The sequence below is a fragment of the Battus philenor genome, unplaced genomic scaffold (genome assembly GCF_028537555.1).
Source record: "Battus philenor isolate CCGP_79_NKW_IND1 unplaced genomic scaffold, ilBatPhil1.0.hap1 SCAF_6, whole genome shotgun sequence".
Taxonomy (NCBI): Eukaryota; Metazoa; Arthropoda; class Insecta; order Lepidoptera; family Papilionidae; genus Battus; species Battus philenor.
In genome coordinates this window covers 5187030-5203958 of record NW_027181726.1, presented here as the reverse complement: position 1 = coordinate 5203958, position 16929 = coordinate 5187030, and the positions used below count along the sequence as shown (strand labels likewise).

General features: G+C 30.6%; 1 protein-coding gene across 1 annotated transcript in view; it reads right to left on the bottom strand.

Annotated features, from left to right (window-relative positions):
- The window catches only part of stw (straw), a 46025-nt gene that overhangs the window by 28526 nt on the left and 570 nt on the right, over nucleotides 1–16929 (bottom strand). The gene's annotated exons all lie outside the window — the stretch shown is intronic.

The following is a 16929-nucleotide window of genomic DNA, read 5'->3' as shown; positions in this document are numbered from 1 at the left end:
CTATGTGCTATTAACCCAGTAACTTGGACAGCTTCGGCACCTTTTGATGGTGACAAGATAATAATGAAATACTCCAAGGTAACAACAGTAACATTCGGAAGTTTTACCTAAACGTGACAACTTGCGCTTTCAAGTGCGCCGCGTCTACGTGCCTTGTTCGCATTGGGTTATTTAATTTCCGTGCGCGTTCTTTACTAGTAACTGGTTTCACTATTCGATAGAGAAACATTATTATTGTATCTGGAGCGAGTACTAACTTTCGCTAAAAATGTAGTTCGTTTTTTAAAAAAAACTACATTAAAACGCCCGTTTTCTTTTCTTCCATTTTAAGTCGTTCACTTTAAAGAGAGTGGCCATTGCGAATAGAATTGTTCAACTTCATTTTTTAATTTAAAACTTTTTTTACAAAACGTGAAGTTCAGAGTTTTTATTTATATTTTATTAGACTTAGATTGAAAATAATACAAGTATTCAAGTGAATATTAATGTTACATCTGAGCACGATATTAGAAAATAGGAAGGAAAAGCGAAAACTGCGGTGAGGAAAACAGTAGAATGCAAATAAGTGTTATGTGAATGCTATTGACCGTTAGTTGGCCACGATGACCTTAATGTACCAATATCAATTTGCATTTTTCGTTCAGTATTCAAAATTTTATAATAACATTTCCTTGTTTTAGTGTAGAGATATCGGTATTTCTTAACAAACGGTATTAAAATTACTTTATCTATGATCATAGCTTAGTGACTTATGTTCTAAATTAATAACGGTAATCATCAAATAAATTTTACTTTGAAGTATGGAAATATCATTGAAGGTTGTAGTAATTTTTGACAAAAAAGTCATTTATTTTCTTTAAGTACGTTATTCCGTTCGTTATTGATTTTGCGTTACTCCGAAATAATTCTGGTGTTTATCATCATTATCACTGTCATCGTCACTTTAGCCATAGGATGGTTCATTGCTGACATTAAAGAAAAATAAAAAGGTTGGAAGCACTTTGCGTCCAGTGTAGAAAGTATGAGTAGAAACATGAAAATTTTACAAAACAAAATGATTATTGAAACTTCGCGCGATAGATAGTTTATGCGCTGCAAATATATTGCCGTTTATAGCTGTATTTCTAATCATAATAATTTTTAATGATAATTTTACATTAAATAAGTAAATAATGTGATTTCATTGAAATTGATAACATTTCTTAAATATACATTAATTTATATGGAATGTTTCATTAGGATCAGTCTGACCATTCACTTCAGTACTAAATCTGTCGACTCAGAAAATAACAAAGTAAATAAAGGAAGCATCTATATATTTATATTTGAATATTATATATATATATATATTTTGAAATCACCACATCGCCTCACCGGTTGCGAGATAGCCGTTTTTATTTGCTACATTATGACAGTTTTTATACGTTACCATTACTGATAATCAGCAAAGATTTAATACTTTCCCGAGTCTTATCTGCGTAATTGCAAATTGATGGAGGCTGTAATTTCATCGAACTCGAGATTTACGCCACCGTTGTAATTTCTAAATCTATACAGATTTGTAGTAGCGTTTCAAGTTTTTAACGATTATTTTTCAATTACGATACAATTCTGTTGTTAAGCAACATTTTAAAAAAGGTTAACCTCTTTATTGCTTTGATTGTTGATTTTTGTATAAACGTTATATTTCATATTTTCGGGGAAAAATATTAAGAAGGTGAATTCTTTTGTTAAGTCAGTGGGTGCATTGTGTGAGTATGCATAATAATAGTGGCACCATAGATCATTAAAACCTGAGCATTGCTCTCAAAATTATTGTTTTTGTCTTAAGGTAATTTGTTTTATTTATTAAAGAAATGATTTTTTCATTAAAATCTGGCATTAAGAAACCGCAAATTCTTGTTAATAATGGCGTAGAATAATCTATTTTTAAACAATGAACTCTAGTGTATTAACTAAAATAAATTTGTGTAACAAGATTTCTATATTACTTCATGCAAACATCATATCTGTCTTCATCACCTTTAGATATTAATTGCTATATGTCATTAATATTGTAATGATACTAGTAACGGTGACCTCATATGTGATCAGTATTGCTTAGTTTCTGTTAGTTTTTAATTTAACTCACATAATTTATTTCAAATAAAAAAATCATAAATTTAAATATCGTCAAAATGTCATTAAGGTCTTTTGTCTGTCGGGAAAATGTAGGGTAAAATGTCAGGCTTTCAAGGAGTATCTTATATTTTAGTACTATTTTGATGTGATCGTAATTTTTTTTATTCTAAGTTAACCTCTAACTAAAGAGAAACTATTGAAATAATTCTATAAGTCTACAAATTTCGTAGAAGTTTAACAAAACCTGCGTATTTAATACGTACACTATGAGAACTGACAAGTGTTACGCTTGTTATAACAAATTTCACACGATCTTGTGACCATTATATGATTAACAATCAATTTGCATAACCTCTATTTGCTGCCATGTTTTACGTAAGTATTGCTAAAACAATTTCACTCGGAAGTGCGTTTCGATAGTTATACTGTATTTTCTCATGTGTGATTCGAATGAGTTGAGGTATTTACTGCGAGCTAGGGAAAATTATATGCCAATGATACTACATTAAATATTGAATTATTCCTAAATTACGCTGCTAATATTGAATGACTACATAATAATGTTTATTTTAATTCGTTATCATAATGATTGGACATTACAGCTGTCATATGTGCGATACGGCGAGGTTTTGCAGATTGCCTTGAGCGTTTAAATTAGTGTCAATGAATGCCTTCAAAGCGCTAGATGAGCAGTTTTTATTTTAATTTTATAGTTGAAACAAAGTACATGTTCAGCTCGGTAAAATTTAATAAGTTAATGGTAACTTTTTAGGAAATGTTCAAATTAATTATATATTTCCAAGTTATTTCATAGCCAAACGAAGTTATTTGAAAATCATAACGGATTTTAATGTTTATTATAAATGAACAAGTAAACAAAAATTTATAATTGTACAGTACATTTTTGTAAATATAATAAGCGTATTAGTCATATGTCAACAAGCTATGCTCGGAATTTCTACTCTAGATCGAATGAGGAAAAATAAGATAAATGAAAGTAACGGTAATAGCCTCGCGGATTGGCAAGTTAATTTGGCAGACGGCAGGCTACATAGAGTGTAGAACAGATGGTCGCTAGAGCTTCAAGATTCTGAAATGGACCCACAGACCAACGAGCACAGCGGAAGACGTCTTTTACGACTTTGTTATAGTCTCCGATAGTTGATATAGGTCGCTTCCAGCTGGTCGTATCGGAAATCTATGTCCAACAATGGACGTCCAACGTATATTGGTGATAATATCTTATTTTTGTATAACACTGTATTTAATAAATTAATATGTAATACATTCTATAATAGATAATTTCTCTAATCCTTATCTTCTAACGAAATTTTCTCTATAACTTCGAGACGTAAAACTAAGCATCCCGTTAAACTGGTTAGAAGCGATTAAGTCTTCTTTTTAGACGTGGTAAAAGTTGCTTTGATACTATATGTCACTCTTACTGATGAGCTGTGCGGCGGGTACCACATAAGTTGGATGCCTGTCTGACGCTTTGAACAATGAGTAATCAATTAGTTGCATGTGATTGTCGTTTAGTAATTTTATTTGCTCTTTATTGATACATACATTACGATTTTTTTAAAAGTATAGAATTATACTCTTTTCGTAAATTATTTACTTTTTTTTTCAATAACATCACTGTAATTATAGTATAAAATCCGGTGAGTAAAAATTTAGTGCACATTGTTTCTCTCTTATCTTATTATTATATATATTTTTTGTTTTCTTCCTTAATTAATGTTTAGATATAAGCTAACCTAATTGTGGCCAGAGCTGTGTGCGTCTACGGTAGGCAAATATTTTTAGTTTTGTACTATGTTATACGAAACTAATAGAAACTCATTAAGGGAACCCACTTAAAATAAAAAATATATAATATTGTGTTTTAGGAATTTATTCAATTAGGATTAATGATGTCGAATCATTCTTTACAACCTAATTTTCATATTTGTAATGTAAAGTTTTTAATGTAAACCAATCGTGTTAAATAAATAATAAGTTTTAGAACTTACTGATTCAATTCGAAACCCGCAACGCGACAGATAAACCCATAAAATATTTTACTGTAACGTTTTATACTGTAGAAAGTGCAGGCCGCCATACTGACGCGACATTTTGGTAATCTAACAATTCATCTGTCTACTTAATGTCATATGAATGGCAGTATAGAGTGAAATGAGTAGCGTATGTTCCATCATAATACGCTTTCAGAAAATTTTCTTTTTTTAATGACAAAAGAATTACACGTCATGTCCTCAAAAATTATGAAAATAATAAACAAAAGAAAAACAGAGTTTTTAATGGACTCTTCTAGATTGAAGTGTGTTTGGAGTCATCGTAATCACTTATTTAAGTTGAAGTATCCCGTTATTGTGAGCTCAGTTTGATTTTAGTTACTATCATAAACTACACAAGTGGTGACCGTAAGTGATCTTAAGTAATATTATGAAATAATACGTTTACGATTACGGTGTAATTATCTATTTGTTATCTCCCATTAATAGAAACTGTTTCTATGTCACTTTTTTACTAAACATTTCCATGTTAATGAATATATAAATAAAAACACTTAGTTATAGTTTCACGAGTGCATAATTGTATGCAATGGTGAAACTATGTCGCCGTTGGGCGACGGCCAGTTTTGCCGCCAAAAAGTTAATAAGTTTTATATTTAGAAACGGAGGATTAGTTGTTTTTAAAATGTAAATGTAATATTGATGTAACGTCTATATGAAATTATCGTCTCAAGCTAGCGAGTGTGTACAAGGATACTGCACTGGGCTTTGGATTTCAAAATGCAGACTCACTTCCCATGTCGTAATGAACAGAGATCATTATTAATAATGTCACAAAGAGATCCGTTACGTGATTATTAAAAAAAAGAATATTTATGACAATAAAATTTATTCTATGTTAATAGCGATGTATTAGAATGATCAATATTACGATTTTATATGCAGTTCTGAAAGGTTGAGTTTATCGTGTGCACATTATTGTACTCTGTGTGCCTCACATAAGATGACCTCGGCATAACGACCTTATAACCAACCAGTTGAGGTACCAAGAAAGTGTTTTAGACAGACTGCGATAGAGTCAACAAAATAATCACAAGATAAATGGTTTATACCATTTCGTAATGACCGCCATAAACAGGACAGAATTGTAATTAATTGCTTGACAATATTATTTATACGGTCCGTCTGGAATTCATTGGGTCATAATTAATTATTTGCCTTAAGAATGTTCCGTTTATATAATCAATTATTGTAATTTCCCATGTCCGGTTTTCGATTCATTCGTGATTTATTCTTGTTAGAACGGTTGTAGTGAAATTAGATATAACGAACCGGAATTTTATGAATGTTCTTTTTTCAATCTGTGCTATATTTACAATTGACGTTCGGAATAACCACAAACTAATTAATATCCATCAGCGTATTAAAACGAAAGTCTAAAACCAATATATTGATAATCAACGGTACAGTAATATGGGCTTAAACTCACAGTTCTTCGAAAAACTTTGAGAAAGATGTCAATCGTCAAATACGTCTCGGCAAGGCAGCGTTCGGGATACATCTAAATATTCCGTCCTATAGATAGAGAAGATTCTTACCGGTCATATTGAAAATCTATAGAGAAAGCCTATATCTAACAGTGGACGTTCTGGAGCTGAAACGGTGATGATGATGTTGAAGATAATAGAATGTGTGGTAAACATTAATTTTGCAAAGTCGGACATGAACTATAATTAAATTTTAATCTAAAAACTATGTCTATACTGTTGTAAGTAATGAATATTTTAGGTTGCGTACGTACGTTGCAAAATTTATTGTATCATTTGGTGACGAAAGTAATCGAGGGCTTTTAAAAGTTTAACGTGAATCTATTGTATGACAAAGGCGTTGCCGATATCCGTCTCGCGTTTGCGGTTCTTAATCAATTAGATCCGCTTTTAAAATTGTCAAACCAGTTTTTATTACAAAACAAGCTCTATTGTGAACGCTAGAGGCGTTAATTTTACAATGACTTATTTTGCTGACGCAGAAGTTATAAGGAATGCAATTGTCGTGAACTGTGTTGGTCCATTCACGTTTCATGGCCTTGTCCACAATGAGGCGCGCTTTAGTCCGGAAATTATAAAAGCTTTTGTCGTGCGTTTCTGTAGATTCGGTAAAACGTAATTAAAGTGCTGCGGTTAGAATGCCTCGACTCCGCGGATTGTAATGCGATAGCTGATTGTTTCGAAACGACACAAACAGAGACTGTGGACTTAGATACGCTTCCATGCTTCATAAACACTTACTGCTTTACCGAAAAAATGTAACGCATCTGTGAATATTATAAGCGATAAAGAATTAAACATGTGCAGGTGTACTAACAATCCTAATTTGTATAAGAAAGAACGTATAATTGGTTCAAACGTATTTACTTCGTTAGTAAAAAAAAATTAAGTTCGCGTATAGTATTATTTTTGCACAACGCGAGCGTGGAAGTCGTTGCCGATATTTCGCAACCTTGTCACCGGTACTCCAATGAGACCGAGGAAACCCGTTGCAGTACATTCAACGCACTGTCCTGATCTAGTTCGGTAAAAGTAAAAGCAACCGGTATGCACCTGTTTTTGTAATTCGTTCATATGTTATTTGGGTCGTGTATAAACTTTTCAAAGGTACTATTATTCATAGTAAACTATTCTGTGTTATACATACTAGCTGTGCCCCGTCCGTTTCTCTCCGCGATGTCTCTTGTGGGTATAGTTTCAGAAAATCCATTCATGTTTATTTAAAAGATACTAAAAAAGTACCTTGGGCTGGTTTTAAAACTAAAAAATCTATAGTTTGAAAACGTGCATTTTCTTTTATGAGTGCCCCCTCAACTATTCTATTACGTCGTAATTCGTAATTTTTTTTTTAGCTGACCTCTACTCGACTAAAGAAACATTTCTACCACATTTCAATTCTCTAAGTTTTTTGATTTCAGACATCGTCAGACATATGCTAGTACATAGCTGAAAATCACATAAATATAGATATATAAGCTCCTATATTATTAAAACAAAGGAACAAAAACTCAGAGATAATATGATAATTAATGTTTGATATATTATCTAGATAAACAGCTGGAGATTATCGACCCCGTAGCGCGGTCATGATACCTCACGGTTCACGGCCTCCTAACAAGGGGCTAATTGCGAAGAGTGACGAAATATGTTGCACAATAAATCTGTTGTTAATTTACGTAGATAATATACATAAATATTTCAATGTCTTTACAAAAAAGTTTCTTTAAAAAATAATTACAATGAAACTATTCATATAATTGAGAAGTTGTAGTTATTCCAATTTAAACATTTTTGAATATTCTAATATTGTGATAATATTAATATTAAATATTTAGAAATTATTATCTTGCGCATGTTTATATGCCCACAGAAGTATAATGAATATGATTCTGTAAGTACATAAACATGTGGAAGTGTTGCAATACCGGTTATTTTGTTCGTGCAATTTTACTAAAGTCTCTACTTAATATTCATTTACGTTTGTAGCGTTTGTACGTCAGTTTATGGTAGCTGCTTGTATAAATCGTAAAAAATTATAAACGTGTCACTATAAAAACCGAGATAAAGTCTGTGTATTACTTAAGCCATTTGCATTTGTTGTGAATGAAGTAATGATGCCAGTCGATTTAGGTGCAGTTTCATCGAAATTGAGTCCGCGTACTAAAAATAGTTACGCCACTAAATTAAAATGTTTATGTAAAAAAACACAGTTAATTTTCTAAAATAAATTTTATCTTGCAGTTCATTCCAAATAAGGAGTATATTTCAAAGTTAGATTATCATATTCATTTATTTTACAGTCAAGTTTGCCACGGTTATGCCTATCTATTTTACATAATTAATGGCAGATACTGTTTACAGATTAAAATAGAAATTTTTCTTGATTATTTATTTAATATGAGAAATGGTTTCTAAAATTGGCCGTATGTTTATAGTGAAATATCACTATCAGTTCCATATGCATGAAAAATAATGTATTATTAATATTAATATAGTGAAAGGAGTTTATATATTTTTTGTATTAATATTACAGGAATAATTAAATATATAGCAGTGGGCGAAAGTTTTATAAACTATTTAGCACATATATAGTGCTATTTAATAGTGCTATATCACTTGATATTTCAAATGTCTAATATATGTCTAAATATAAATTGAAATGTCTTAATTAGTATATACCGTAAAAGATTTTGAAATCTAAAATAATACACGGAATAAATAAATATGCTTTAATATTTCTAATAAGCGATGTTCATTATTGCATATAAATGTCAGATTACGGTTATCGCGTAAATCGAAGCAATCAAACCGTCAGTTTGAGTTCGATGACAGTAAAGACGAGAACTATGGCCAATTTGATGCCATGGCCATCTTGACGCACTTGACCTAGGCCTCGTATCGATACGGAGGCGTACTTGAAATAAAGAGACATTACGAATATAAAGAATCAATAACGAGCATCGATAAATCAATTATCTTCGGCGTTGGAAATAAATCTTTTTTACTTTCTAAAATTATTTATGGCGTTTTCTCACGTCACTTAAATTTAAAAAAAATAATATATTAAAGTCTCTATTTGAAATATTTATTTTTTATAATAACCAAGTTAAACCAATGATTGTCTGAAAGAAATTGCTATAAGATCACTTATTGTACTTCATTTTGGACTAAACAAATAGTAAATAAGTTACTAAATCAAAGTTAAATTGCAAGTGATTCTATATATTCCAAATAAAGTTTTGGAGAAATACAACGTTCAATTCGTTTTCGAAATTTCTGCTTTGCCTTTTTGGACATATCGTTATCGATGACTCATGGATATTCCAATATAAAATGACAATACAAATGCAAGATGCTTTCAAAATGAATTTAACTTATTGCTAAAATAGTGTAGCTATTTGTTTTGTTCATGTGAATTATCAAATGGAATACAACACGATTATCTTCTTTGAAACATTTCTGCACATGGAGGAAGTATAATAACCTATTTATAAGCTTGCGAATATTAAAAATGATATCACTATGGAATAGCAATAAAGCCAATGAAGCATCGATACTTATAGGAAAGGGAAATCTTAGGCGGTCGTCGCCGGAGCGGTCGCCTCTTTAGAGAAAGTTTTAAATTATACATCGTACGTAAACTGGTAACACTGATGGCGACAACACTGCGTAAAGACGTCGGATGTTCGTCCGCGTATTTTCTTTTTTTTAACTCACTATTTAACGCGGCCTTTAGAAACTCGGCAAAGGAGTTATTTATGTTTGTCGCATATGCTCAATAAATATAAAAAATGTGAGAATTTATTAATGATATTTCTTAGAATTAATTCCCGCGGCAATTACACTGTCTAATTAAAATTATACATTATTTTCATTCACATTTAAAACGGAAAAATTATAATTATTCTTCATATATTAACATAAGTTATAACCGATAAGTAGATTGACCTTTATACGCTCTCGTAAGCCTCTTTACTTTGGACCAGTTATGTAACCTTACGAAACGGTGTTAAAACATATGAGCTTTTGCATCGCATTTATGCTCATCCTCGTTTAACTGACGGTCGAGTGTTAAGGAATGTTAAGCGAAAGTAACCATTAATACGTAATGTTATAACAATATTACAATTTTAATACATGTGCTTGCATTATGTTACACAATATATATGTTTTGTTTTCAATTTGAATTGCCATATTTATGACCGTTTATTGGATGTACTTTGTTTTATTTATTTATTCAGAGGTCGACGCAGTAACAAATTATCACATAACAGGATATAAATATTAATAGGTACAAGACATTAATTATGAAGTACGTATTATTATTAATCTTATTCAATTACGATAAATGACAAATAAAAATGGAACAGAGGACAGGGCATGAAAGTTAATAATTAATATGTATTAAATTAATAATTTTATTACAGTCTTTATTATTGTCTTTGAGGTTGTAAAATATTTTTGAAACTCCTACAAAAAACCACAGTAAGACATCAAAAAAATCCTGTTACGAAGCCTTCCTTACAATTGTAAAGTACTCATCAAAATCAGTAATTGTTTCTTCCATTTTGTTGTATTTAAAATAAATAAAAAAGTAAATAAATGGTGTGAAAACAAGACAATTAGTATAGTGACTTAGAAAAAACTTCTTTAAGAATGTTTTGAAATATCACGTGAATACGTATGCGTAATATTTGTTTGAGTGAATTTTATATTCTGATACTGAACACCGTTGTACTTAAAGCTAAAACAGTTATACGAATAAAACTTCGTTGCGAAACTAGATCTGGCTTAATCGGTGAAAACCAGAATTGCTCTATTATATTGATTAATATTGTCGGACTAGTGCGTGTCGTAACAATTTTTGATACGTTCCAAATTATTGTGTCAGTTGCCCAGTCGGTCATTGCATCACGTCAAGTACGAACAAGGCGGTAATTATAAAGAAATATCTAAAAACTTGATATAGTTTCAATTGGTTGAGGAAAGTAACACGAAATGGCTTTGTTGTGATGCTAATAGACGCTAACGAGGTGTTTGCTATTGTTGTTAGCGCCTTCATAGCTAGAACTGAATGAAGAAACAATAGTGTTGCCGCCTTATGTTACGACTGTTGACTTCTCAGTGACCCGTATCCGCACGTGTTGTGCAATTAATATCATCCAATATTTTAGGTTATAATATTTATGTAAACGGAGTTATTTATTGAATACTTAATTTTATATAGCCTTCCGTAATAGACTGCATGTCAAAAATAACTAGTCACTGTGGCGAAAAATACGTATTTCAGTTTTTCATAATTTCAACCGAACATTACCTGCTGAATATAGTCCTTTCCAATATATTTACAATGGGTTCAGTTAGAAGAGTCCTGTATCCAATGTCACATATGCTTTTAAAAAATAAATGATTTGTGTTTTTGTTTTTTTTTTTGGACCGGATTATCAACGCTGCCCAAATACCATTTGCATATTCTGCGGCTTTAAGATGACCAGGCGCAGAGGGCGCTTAGTCAAAGATTTCTTTGGCTTCTGCCTCATTCTGATTAGAAAAATGAGGACGTCGTCTAGCTGTTTAAATTATACCATAGTATTGACGTTGTCCTGTCAGCGGCGAAAATTATGTTTCTGTTTTTTTTTGTACCAGACTATACTGCAGAAGAGGCATTTGGAGATTCTGCGGTTTCAAAATGGTACTTAGCCTGATCCACTTTTACAGCCGCTAGATTCTACTGTATTTTTATATTGGGGCGTGGCAGTATCCACCTAAAGTACTTTTTGCAAAAAATAGGAAGATAAAAATGTATATTACTATAGAATACTTCGAAGTTATTACGAAAGTGTATTTGAACTGCTAACCAACTCTTCCTCTTATTTGATCGTCACTTCCCGCCTTTATTTTAAACGATAGCCTTAATAACCGGGTAATCATTAACTGCGGTTTCTATTCGAATTCGTAAGTTCTTACGTTAACGTTTGCGCGTTCACGTTTGTACAACGCATATTTTATCCTTTGTAAGGTCAAATTAGTTCGAGGCCGGCGTGATCGGATCTTACGAATAGACGCTGATTATTTATACGATTTTAATGATTCAAAATTAAATGATAAAAATTTAAAAGCAAATCGGGACTCATGTTCCATGTTGTCAACGCTCTGTTTATTGTCAAAATATTCGAATAAATTTTAAGTAATTCAACATCTCACACGATTAACATCTAAAGATATCTAATTTAGGTTACGCGTTCTGCAAATTGAGTACTGAATAGTGTTAAGACACTCCAAGTGTTAAGATATCCCAAATAAGAAACTGGTTTAAATTCCGTTAAGTAACTATACTAATTGGCTGTTATATCGCCTTGTCACGGTGTAAAATAGTATTGATAACCCGATAGCGGTCAACGAGATGAATGTTTCAAATCAAATAAAATTGTGTAACATTATACCATCTACCGATATCATAATACAAAATATTCTAAATGTATTCGAAATTCGTAATGCATAAACAAGAGAGAGTTACGTTGGAATATTAATTAAAATGGATCATTTATTTTCATTAAAAAGAAAATTTATCGTAGTTTGAATATATAACACGATAATGAATTATTTTAAGCGAAACTATAGTAGTTCCGTTTCAAACGACTGACTAGAATTCATTAAAAGGTTTTGTTAAAAAAAGGTTCTTTGTCCACATAGATTAGAGAGTTAATTTATTTCGGTGAAATGGCTGCAAGGATACATGTGATTAGAATATTACCCTAAATAAAAAGTGAAATTCGTTTGGATTTATTGGTTTACGAACGTTACCACGGTATTCGCTTTTATTAAGATTTATTTACATTTAGCATTTACATCGTGTGCAGTGAATGTTATTAAAACGGCAATTTATATTCTAATGTTGTACAGAATTAAGGGCGACACGTCGTGATTGATAGATACAACAATATTAATGCAAAAGTAAAACGAAGGGAAAGCTTTTTTTCTTTAAAAAGTTATAGGTTGTATACAGAGTGATTGGTATAAGTGTACAAGCTTCAAAGAGGTTATAGCCCATCTGCTGTCAGTTAAAACACTTATATCCTATCTGAAAATAAATGGTTTTAAAAATAGTAAATAATTAAAAGATGATATGTTAAGAAAAGTCGTATGACAACACATTAAAATTAATAATTGTTTACTATCAGCACATGCAGATTTTGTACTGTGAAAAATAAATTTCAGAGTGATCACTTTTTTCGAGGTTAATTAGAAATGTGCTATACATTCAACCCTTTAAAGAATATATACCTACAACCTGTCAACCTGTGTATGAAACACCATATCTGGTAAACAACCTCCAACCTACGATTTTAAAGAAAAACTAATGTAATTTAAAATTGGCCAAGAGTGACCCGTATTTCATTCATATCACGAATAATGTTTGCACGATTTTGTTTGAGTCTATTGACAGCTTCAAATCAACAATACAATAGTAGGGTTAAGGAAAACAAGTTATTGTGAAATACCATATGCTGTAATACAAAGGGAATGAATTAATTTTAGGACAAGGTTTTTGTTAATTATTTTATTAAGAAAGCTGAAAACAACGGTAAGCATTGTTACTACTAGGTTTATTTATTGTTTTCTTAGCACATAAATGCTTTACTTTATGAATTTCACTATATACATGTATATGATTTAAAAGAAAATTTCCACTGCTGTCATTTACTTTACATTTAGTAGTTACAGCATATATTTCGATGTCAAAAAATCGTGTGTTTATTGTATTGAAAATTTTCTATTATTATTTTAATACACGAATTAGTGTTTTACACTTTAGTTTATTAATGTTTCCATTTCGTTTTGAATGTTTTTAATTTTGTTTGTGTTATTTTTTTGTGGGATTGTAAATTTATTATACTTGCGGTCAAGTGGTTAGGTTTTTAATGAATTAACAAGAGAGAGTTACGTTGGAATTTTAATTGATAGGACTATTTATTTTCATTAAAAAATAAAATTTGTTCAAGAAATTCATCATAATGCTACTTATTTAATAAATCAACTCAGTTTCTCTATAATGGTTTTTAGTGACATTTTTGTACTTTCACTTTATAGATTTTGCATGAAATATACAGCGCCTACCTAATTTCAGAATATATATTCATTAATTTAAAAAAAAAATTGTTACTTAAACAGCCATTTATTTTAATTAGCGACTTTATAATTCAAATATTTCAGCATTTGCGTTTATAGCCGTCATAAATAGCTTTTAACTATTAATATAAATTCGTATTTTATTCACACTACTTTTTACCGGTAGTTTTATGACTACTACATAAGGAAGTTCTAATTAATCAAAAAGTCGATATCCTGTGATTGATATAAACATTTAGAATTTTATTTAAAAATAAATTTAACTTGGTAGTTTAAAAGTGCGCCATTTTATTATATATTGTAAAATAGTTGTCACAATAGTTGTTACAATGGTGACTGCACTTTATTTGTGGTATCTACTTCAACTGACTTATTTCGTTATTATATACGATGCGAATTTTTTTAAAGTCTTTTCAACAAATGGTAAATATATTGGCGTACAAGTATACAATGTTGGCAATATGTGATGACTGCTTGGAATTGATTGAAATCGATACAAGATTAGAGTCGACATTTTTTTTAATACTTGTCTCTACATCCCAAGGCGTGGTCGATAGAGCCTGACCAACGAGCTGATGTCTCGGCTAAGTTAGATATTTTTATTGATCGATATGGCACATTTAGCAAGAACACTCGTCACCTAATATGGAACACGATTGCATTTCACATCAATTCCAACTAGGCTATAAGTTTTTCTTTACAAACCTATAAAAAAATCCGGTATGCACGTGATTCCTTGTGCGAAAATTAACGAATTTGAAACGTTTACACCAGATATTCACACCACGAGTCATTTGCCCATTTTCATCAAGTAAAAACAATAACATAAAAATAGCGTTGCCACGAATACGGTTTATTACCAATTTTAGCAATTACTAATTCGATATTTGTTTCTGATAAGTAAGTTTTTTTATACAACAACGACTTACAATATTTCTATACCTTTTAATGTTACAAAAATCTATGTAAGTATGTTATTTTCACCTATGTACCGACTTATTACGATATCTCTGGATCCTTACGGAGGAGACTTGAAATTTGGTGGAAATATTCCTCACGCTGAGTAGAGAAGTAAGCTAAAAGAGCGAGCTATTCGAAACTCTACTCGCATGGGGGGTTGAAAGGGCATTCAGTTAAGTTCTCGGAGCGAGTGGTGGACCACTATTATTAAATGTTTGTCCACAGAAATGTGACAAAGTTCATAAAGAGAATTATGAAATTTTTATGTCCGGTAAATGATGAAAATAAAATAGACTCACAAACAAAAAATAATGTATAATTAAGTTAGTTTTGATCAGCGCGGGACGTCTGCGAATAACTTATGAAATAAGAACGCTGCAACACTAGTAAACTTGCGGTTTTTAGGCGACCTAATGAACTATACGAGGAAAGTACTAATATTTTGCTGGTGCCGATTATTTTTCGCCAAATGTTTTAACCGTATCTTCGAAATTCTGAAGAAAATGATTATTATCTTGATATTTAAAATTATAGAGGCAATATCAATAATCAATAGTTAGGAGAAAATTAATAATAGCAAATAATTGCCATATAATTCAAAAGAGGTAAATGGTAAACTAGTAAATTAAGTTATTGTGTATTGATACAGTTGTGCGTTGGTTGCATAAATAACCTAGTCTTACATAAGTCGTTGTGATCAATTGTTACTCTTTTCCGCAATAAAAGAAGTACTATAATCTCTTTAAGGATATTACGTAAATTGAAAGCACTTGATAAGTTTACGAGGGAGTGTAACTTTTAATTAAAAACATACGAATAAAAGATATAAGCCAATAAAAAATAAAATGGATTACATATAAATATTAAGTAGATAATATTATAATTTCATGTTATGCGAAATTGATAACGCGGAAAGTTGTTTCGTGAATGTATATTTTCGAAAATGACAGGCATGATGCAATTATTTAAATGTGCTGTTGGGATAATTTCTATTGAAAATTCAAAATTCCAATTTCAACACTGATTTTTTTCCATAGATAACTCCTTATTATATATACTTATAATATATATTTAACTGTATATATAAATGAAACAAAATGTTACAAAGTTACATCAGCTTCTTTAAATACTTAATACGTTCTTGAATACCCCAGGTCAGGTGTTTTCTTATTTGCATCACTATTTTTAATAGTACTTGGTACGTTTCTTATAGATAAATTAAATAAATATCTTTTTCTCCAGATTTAAACAGAATTCAGATAATTTTAGATTTTATTATTATTAGTATTTTGTTTTATTTAGTCTTAGTTAATGGTTTCAATTAGTTTAGTATACTAAGAGAGCATATGCATACATTTCTATTGATTTATTTAAACATGCTACAACGCTATACCATAATATCTAAGACACCTTCTTCTATTTTGATATGTTATGGCAAAAACAAACACGTGCTTTTTAAAATACTTGTAAATTTAATTTCGTATTACTGTAAGTAATTTTTTGGAAAATGTTCCGTGTGTCTCTACTTTTTTAAATAAGCTATTCCAAATTAAAAAACTTTAAATTAGATGTGTTTTCAATAAAAAAAGTTTTGACAACGTTTGGAAAATAATTTCGAAAAAAGAATGCATTATTTACCAAAGTTTCAGTTCAGTGACACGTAGATTGCAATAAAAATAAGTTTAAAATCAAAACAAATAAAATATAAGCACTTCTGTTAATAACAAGCCAAGGACAGTTATTATATGAGAGCAATTAATGTAAAAGAGGTCGATGAAACTTGACACAAGAAAAACGTCTCAAGCAATTTACTTTAAAAAAATGCGCTGAGAGGAAACGGCTTTGTGATTTTAATCGACAATAAGAAGATAAAATTTCAATTATTGTTTAATTGCATTAATAACTAGTTACAAGCTCCTACAGTATCAACCTTCGTTAGGTGACCCCTTATCAAGGGAATGATGTTTGCATTATCATTTAATAAGGAAGAACTGAGTAATTTTCAAGGAAAATTGTTAGTTTTCTTTTAGATATAATAGAGTCTGTTTTATGTTAACGCCATCGTTACAAAAATAATTAAAAAGTACACAACATGTTAGTGTATATTAGAATGTTAACGATGCTTGTAGTTATCGATATGTACAAATATTATA